Here is a 7579-nt window from a genome sequence, read left to right on the forward strand (position 1 = left end):
AGCCTCTGGCTGGCTGCCCTGGGCTGGGCAGGGCTGTGAGCCAGCCCTCCTCCAGCCTCCCACCCCAACTCCTGAGGATGGAGCAGGTGGAGGAGGGCAGTCAGCATCACTGTCTCTCCTCACATTAATTTTAGGTTGGAGTCCCTGCTTGAACTGCTCAGCACATCCTGGGGACGTGGTGCCACGTGCCAAGCACACTCCAGCGGCTGGCTGTGGTTTGCCTTTTATTCCCATGCGTGTTGTGCCAGGCTCACACAAACAAATCAGATCGTGTTGACAAGGACCAGCCAAATCCACGTGGGCTGGAGGCAGGGCTGGAGGTCAGAGGCTCCCCAGAATGAGGCACTGAGTCACAGCCACCTCCCAGGGTGATTAATTGGGAAGTTGTTAAAGCATGGAGAAAGAAAAGGTCAGCAGCAGGTGCACTGGCCAAGGGTGAGGGAAACCCTCCACAGAAGTTATTATACTTCAAATTAATCACTGCTTCAATTGAAGGAGACATTCTTTTCCACCTGCCCAGTAGCTGATGGGGTGTTGCTGGAACAGTAGTAATGACTCACTTGGAAACCACAAAGGTGACGAGAATTTTGACAGACAATCCTAAACAAAACCTTGCAAGCTTTACAGGGTGCTTGTAGGATTAAATAATAATAAAATGATAGTTACAGTAGTGCCTACATGCACAGGGGGCTCTGTGACTTGGCCTGAAGGAAAGGCATCCAAAGGAGAAGAAGAAAGCCTGGGATTGTGGATGGGTGTCTTGAGGCTGTGAGGGAGCAGGATCGGGATCAAGCTTGGTGAGAGGCTGGTTCTCCTTCAGCAGAGACAGAGCCCACCCAGCTCTCTGCATGTGCTGGACTGGGGCTGTGCTCAGCTGAACCTCAGGGAAAGGCATCTTCCCCACATTTATATCCTCAGCCTCATTTTCTGATCCTGCAGAGAAAACTACATGCTGACTTAAATTTAACTTTTCCAGTACCGTGATTAAATACATGTTTTACAGCTGCCTCACACAAGGCAAGGAGGCGATTTCACGTGGGGGTGCAGTGCTGGTGCTGGTGCTGGGACGTGGGCACCGAGGCTGCCACATTCCCTGGGCAATCAGTGCCCCACAGCAGGGCCAGGGGATGCCCACAGCCCTGCTGCACTGCAGAGCTCTGAAGTGAAGCACGGCCGCTTGCTCACAGCCACGGGCTGGCTCTGCAGGCAAAATTACCCCTATTTTGACACCTCTCAGAAGCACTGAGTGACGGCTCTTGGAGAGGAGCAGCAGCTCCACTCAGGCTGCCGTTGACAGATCCAGATGACAGGAATATGAAGGCTTAATTATGATATAATTAAGTTGAAGTGATCATCTCGTGTCTGTTTAGTGTCTAACGTAAAATGATCTGGTGATCTCAGTCTAGTTTGCAATGGCCTTTGGTTACAAAACAGTAGCTTGGGGGTGGGAGTGGGTGCTGAAATCTGGGGGGAAAGGGGGGTCAGGGAGAGAGGTCCTGCCTGGGCAGTGGAGGTTGCTCAAGAAACTGGGATTCTGCAGTGTTCTGCCTGTATTTGGGTGGCTTTTTACTTTGCCTCCTCCAGGAACTTCCCAAAGAATGATTTCTGTGTCAGACAGCTGTGAGACAGCTGTGAGAACAGCTGCTTCTTCATCTGCTGTAGCATAAAATGCAGATTTGTGCATGACACAGGCAGTGGCTGTCCTGTGCTGCTGCCTGGGCTGGGCTGGGGAAGGGGGAAGCCCTCAGCCTGGATCATCCTTGCTGGTCCTGAGCATCCATCTGCCATGCTCCCAATACCCAGGAACACCAGAAAAAATAAAAATATTTCCAAGATAACCACTATTCAAACCACTGATGCATACCCCAACTTCTTGGTAGCTGCCAATGTCGTATTTCCTTGGAGACAAAGTTCAGAGGATGGATCCTATCCAGGATGAGCACCTGCCATGGGGCTGCTCTGAGCACCCCAAGACTGAGCCTTGGTTGTGGCTGGTGCCACACAGAGTCACATAGGATCAGAGAATATTCTGAGTTGGAGGAGACCCACAAGCATCATTGAGTACAGCTCAGCACATGAGTAAACACTTTCTCTTCCCATGTGGAATTGGATTTTTCAGCCTTAAATTCTAGGAATATTGTTTTTCATTTACAGATATGCAAGATATCTTGACTATCTGCAAATGAAAAGCTTTATTTATAGAGTTATCTATCTATAGGTATCTACCCATATAGTTTTCCACATATAGATATCTCAAGATATTCATTAGAGATGTGCCTGTAATACACTTTTATAAGACTAAAAACCTTTGTAATTTCAGGAAAGTGTGGATGCTGGCATTGGTGTGTTGCTCAGCTGTAATTCCTGAGTATCTTCTGTGCCCATGGGTGGGAGTGACTAAGGAGAATCTCTTTAACCCCAGAGCTTCGGCACACATTTGCTCCTTTGTCGTTGCTGATTCCATCCAGCCTGGTATGGCTGTTCTTTTGACATCAAGGCTAGGGTAGGAAACGTTAGGACAAGTGTTAGGCCAAGTTTGTGTTTTAAAGGAATTTCATATTGAGGTTCACATCTGCCTTAGGAAAACCCAGAGAGGAGCTGCAGTGAGGGAGGACATTTACAGTTTAAGTGTCACACTCAGTAGAAGCCTGTCCTGCTCAGGCTGGGCTCTGATCTGCCATCCCCAGCCTCCATCTGCCCTGCTGCCCCGACACACCAAGGGCCTGCAATTGCTTCCAGAAGAAGTCCAGCCGTTCCCCTCTGGCTCAAGCAGTCCATGCCTTTACCCAAAAAAGATCTCCAAGTGCTTTTTAACTCTGAGCTGTGGATGCAGCAGCTTCTGGGCAGCTGAAATATGGCTCTGTCTCTGTCAGTTGGATTCTACAGAAAATGCTGCTTTTAGTTATTTTTACAATTTCTTTGCATTAACCACATGGGAAGTAGCTGCTGTACAGCCAAGCAGTGTTTGTACCTGACAAGAGCCCACGATTTCAGACTCTCCACCCTTCCCCTGTGGTTTTGCTGCATTGTTTGCTGCTCTAGTGGTTCATGTGGAGCTCACTAAAAGTGCCAAAGCTGGGAATCATAGCAGAGTTGTCCCTCCACTGGCACAGCAAGTGCCGCTGCAGGCAGCAGGACAATTTCCTCAGCTGCTTCTAGGCTGTCCCAGGGAATGAAATTGCTCTGCAGGCACTCAGTGTGGTCCACGTGGCAATGCAAACCAACCCAGTGGCACTGCACTCCCAAAAATGTTTTCCCCAGCACTGGGATGCCTGCCCAGAGTCAGCAGTGTCCAGACTGGAGCATGCACAAGTGGGGTGTTCATCATCAGGATCTTGGCAGTGACCTAGCTGGGGCCTCATATTCCTGCACAAAAGAGCAATTCCCATGTGCTGCTACCACAAAAGCTGTTCCTTCATGCACAGCCCTGTGTCACTCTGGGCCACCTCTGCTCCCTGTTCCAGGGACTGGTCTGGGAGAGTTGATGCGGGTTGGGGAGAACCCTGTCTGCAGCAGGCTGAGTGTTGTTCCTTTATGAAGGTTTTATTTATTTATGGATTTATTTTGCCAGCTCCAGCCTAGCTCCCACCCACCAGCTTGTTGGGTGATGAGCCACCAGGACAGGCACATAGGGACAACTCAGTGTCCTTTGATGGCTCTGGTGTTCTGCAGCATAATCACCTGCCCATGGGGCTGGGGTGACAACTTGCTCTCAAACTAGACTTGAAAAGTCATAAAATTATTGTGGTAACGTCTTCACACTGTTTACATCACTAAGCAAAATCTCTGCACGCACACAGCACAAGGAAGCCTGTCCCCGGGCCGCAGTGGTGCTGAGCAGGATGCCATGCCCTAGGGTTCCATGTCCCTGTCCCTGTCCCTGTCCCTGTCCCTAGGCTGCAGCGGTGCTGAGCATCCTGGCACGGCCGGGGCTCCATGTCCTTATCCCTGTCCCTAGGCTGCAGCGGTGCTGAGCATCCTGGCACAGCCGGGGCTCCATGTTCTTATCCCTGTCCCTGTCAGTGCTGAGCATCCTGGCACGGCCGGGGCTCCATGTCCTTATCCCTGTCCCTGTCGGTGCTGAGCATCCTGGCACGGCCGGGGCTCCATGTCCTTATCCCTGTCCCTGTCGGTGCTGAGCATCCTGGCACGGCCGGGGCTCCATGTCCTTATCCCTGTCCCTGTCGGTGCTGAGCATCCTGGCACGGCCGGGGCTCCATGTCCTTATCCCTGTCCCTGTCGGTGCTGAGCATCCTGGCACGCCCGCTGCAGCAGCAGTGAGGGAAGCCTCTGGAGCAAAGCCCCTGCTGCTGCTGCCGCTGCCGCTGCCGCTGCTGCTGCTGCCGCGATGACTCATGTGTTTCGCAGAGAAGATGATGCTCTCCAAGTCGCCAAGTGATGCCTTTGCTTTCCTCCCCTCCCCAGGTGAAGGTGCCAAAAGCCTTCCAGTACTTAAAGGGGCTGCAATACTGCTGGAGAGGGACTTTTTATAAGAGCATGGAGTGACAGGAGAAATGGGGATGGCTTTAAGTGGACATGGGGGCGTAGATTTATATTCAATATTAAAAGGAAATGCTTCCCTGGAGGGTGGTGGGGCACTGGCACAAGTTTCCCATAGAAGCTGTGTCTTCCCCATCCCTGGAAGTGTTCAAGGCAAGGATGGATGGAGCTTGGAGCTGCCTGGGATAGTGGAAGGTGTCCCTGTCTATGGCAGGGGGTTGCAAATGAGCTTTAAGGTGCCTTCCAATGCAGTTCAAACTGTGACTATGCAAACTGCACTGAGGGCAGATGATGGCTCTGGGGAATGGCAACGCAGGGGTTGAGCCCTGCATGGGACCGGCAGCACCACAGCTCCTCTTCTTTGTTAGGAGGGAGTTATGTTCCCTGCTTTGAGATGATGTGGGGACACAACTACTCATGCTGGAGCATCCCCCAGTGCTGCTGAGCTGTACCAGAGCTCAGCTGTGTGGGGCATTTGGGGAGTGGGATCAAAGCCAGCATATGGGCTGGGGGCTAGCAATGAGAGGAACAGAGCTGGGGCTGGGTTGGGGGCAGAGATGTTTCAGTCCAGGCTTTTCTTTCAGTTTATGTTTGATCACAAAACAAATTTGTCTGTGGAGGATCTGGGCCTGTCAATCCTCTTGTTCAGATGGGGGGCTAAGAGCATCCTGAAAGGGGGTGCAGCACCCATGGGAGGCCAGGCTTGGAGCAGAGCTCTGGCAGCCAGAGGGGCAGGCACTGAGCTGGTGCCAGCCTGCCACTGTCCTCGGCTCCTGCTGTGGTACAAGCCTCCCCTGGCTTTCGGTGTTTCAGTGTCATTTGTTCCCCCACCCCAAGAGTTCTGGGTTCTGACTTTTAGTCTGGTGTGAGTCAAACACTAAGAGCAAAGTGTAAATGGAATTGCTGCCTTTGGCTGGCTTTCCACTTGTATCTGATGGCAGGAGCACCCTTGGGGGGGACAGCCCTGTCTGATGTCCTACAGAGGGACACAGTCACAGCCCCACACAGTCTCCCTGGAATAGACAGAGGCACAAAACGAAGAGAAGGGGATGGGATATTTTGTCAGCAAAGCCCCTGTTCCTGCTGCTTCATTCTGAGGGCTGCAGATGCTCATTCCAGCTGGGTTTAGCCTACGGCTGAGTCTGGAAGGTGCTTCAGTTGCTGCTGCAAACAGATTCCTTGTTCTTTCCAATCATTCAGCAATGAGACAATTCCTTGCTTATTTACCCCATCAGTACAGCCCTCCAGGTCCACAAACCTTTCCCCTGATTCCCTCATTTCCAACAAACTGCTTTCATTGATACAGTACAGAAACCAAAAGGCAAAATGAGTTTGTATATGCATGACAATTTCACTTCTGCCAGCCCCCAGCATCGCAGCTCTCCAGCAGCCAGCAAACACCACCCTCAGACTGGAAAGTCAGCTGAAATGTGATTTCTGTGAGGGCCCCAGTGTGGTTCCTCTGGCTATCAGACAGTGCTGCCACCTGCCTCAGTGTAAGGTAATTCTGTTTGCTGAAGAAGCTGTTGTCCACTTAATTATCAAGAGGTGAAAACCCTTAGCTATGCCAAAGACTTTATGAAACTATAAAAAAAAGCCAGTGAGCACTCTCAGAAGCCAGTAATGGCATGCTGTGTTCCCCCATTAGGAAGCAGACAGTTATACTGAGTTTCAACTCTCAGGTCATGTTTTCCAACAGGCAGCTGTGAGCCAGGGCACCTCCCTTGGTGTCAGGTGCAGCTGTTACTTCATCATCACTGAATATCCTCTAGTGCTTGGGATGGAAAACACTGCAGATGCCTGTCAGGGGGCTGGTGGGATGCTGAGCAGGAGCTGGGACTGTAGATGGAGTGGGGGAGGTGCAGCCACTCATGGCACACTCTTGGCTCTGATGGTGCCAGTGCCATACCATGCCCTTGCTGCTCCCAGCCTGTGCTCCTGGTGCTCAGCTATTTATGCTCCTTAATTTATACTCCTCCTTCCTCCTGGTGTGTTTGTATGAGCTGGTTTTGGAGCTGTTGTGCACCACACACAGAGGACTGGGGAGATACTCGCAGGCTTCTGTTCAGAGCTCAGTCCTCATGGCTCAGCAGACATCTGGCTCTTGCTGTGCCAATAAATGTGCCTTGTGGCTGACTGTGCCTTGGCATCCTTGTGACTCAGCCTAAAATATCAGCCATGGGTCCTTTTGCTGCTGGGAGAGAGCTGGTGCCGAGCAGGTGATGCTCGTGGCACAGGGATGAGTGTTCCCAACCTGCCTCTGGCCACACAGTGATGCTGTGCTGCTCCAGAGCTGCTCCCTGTGGGGTGGATTAAAAAACCTGACTGGAACCAGCTCACTTCCCTTGGCTCTCCAGAAGAGCCCTTCAGGGGGGCTGGAGCATGCCAGGTCTGTGTGCTGTGTGCTCTGTGTGTCGAGGACTTGTGTGTCCCCCAGCATGGCACCTGGCTCAAGCTGGCTTTGGGAATGCAGGGCACAAGGGTTGGCATCCCTGCTGCTGTGCTTTATCCCCCAGACTTACTCATTTTAAAGCTGGAGCTGCAAAAAATTGCTCATTCCCCTCTTTTAGAAATGCTTTATTTATCCTGCTTTCTTATTAAGGGCAGGAATTCATCCCCTGCCTGACAGTCTCTCTGTGGAGTGTCAGTGTTATTTGTGGTATCCCACACAACAAACACCTATTTATAGCTGAGCATTCTTGGAAGGGGTTTTGGTACCTTGTTGTCTGCAGGGAATTTTCTCTCTTGCAGGGAACTGCACTCCAGCCTGCACGGGGAGAGGTTTGGATGGAGGCAGAGCACGTGGCAGGTCCATTCCCACATGCATGGCTGGTGTCCTCAGCAGCTCCCTCCTGAGAATAATTTTCCTAGGAGTTATGGCTGCAGATGTGTTATTTTGCTTTCTTGACCTGCCATTTTTTTCCTCTGGAAAAACTCCATTTCATTGATCTGACCATTTGGAGCTCATTGCAGGGCTGCTAATGACCAGGTGTAACAGCAGTATTTTAACCTCTGCATTTTCTCCTTGTGCTCAGTGTCAGCATTATAAAGTACCACTTAAAATGTAAGCACAGGTAGT

Source organism: Lonchura striata, chromosome 15, assembly GCF_046129695.1.
Source record: "Lonchura striata isolate bLonStr1 chromosome 15, bLonStr1.mat, whole genome shotgun sequence".
In the NCBI taxonomy this organism is placed as follows: domain Eukaryota; kingdom Metazoa; phylum Chordata; class Aves; order Passeriformes; family Estrildidae; genus Lonchura; species Lonchura striata.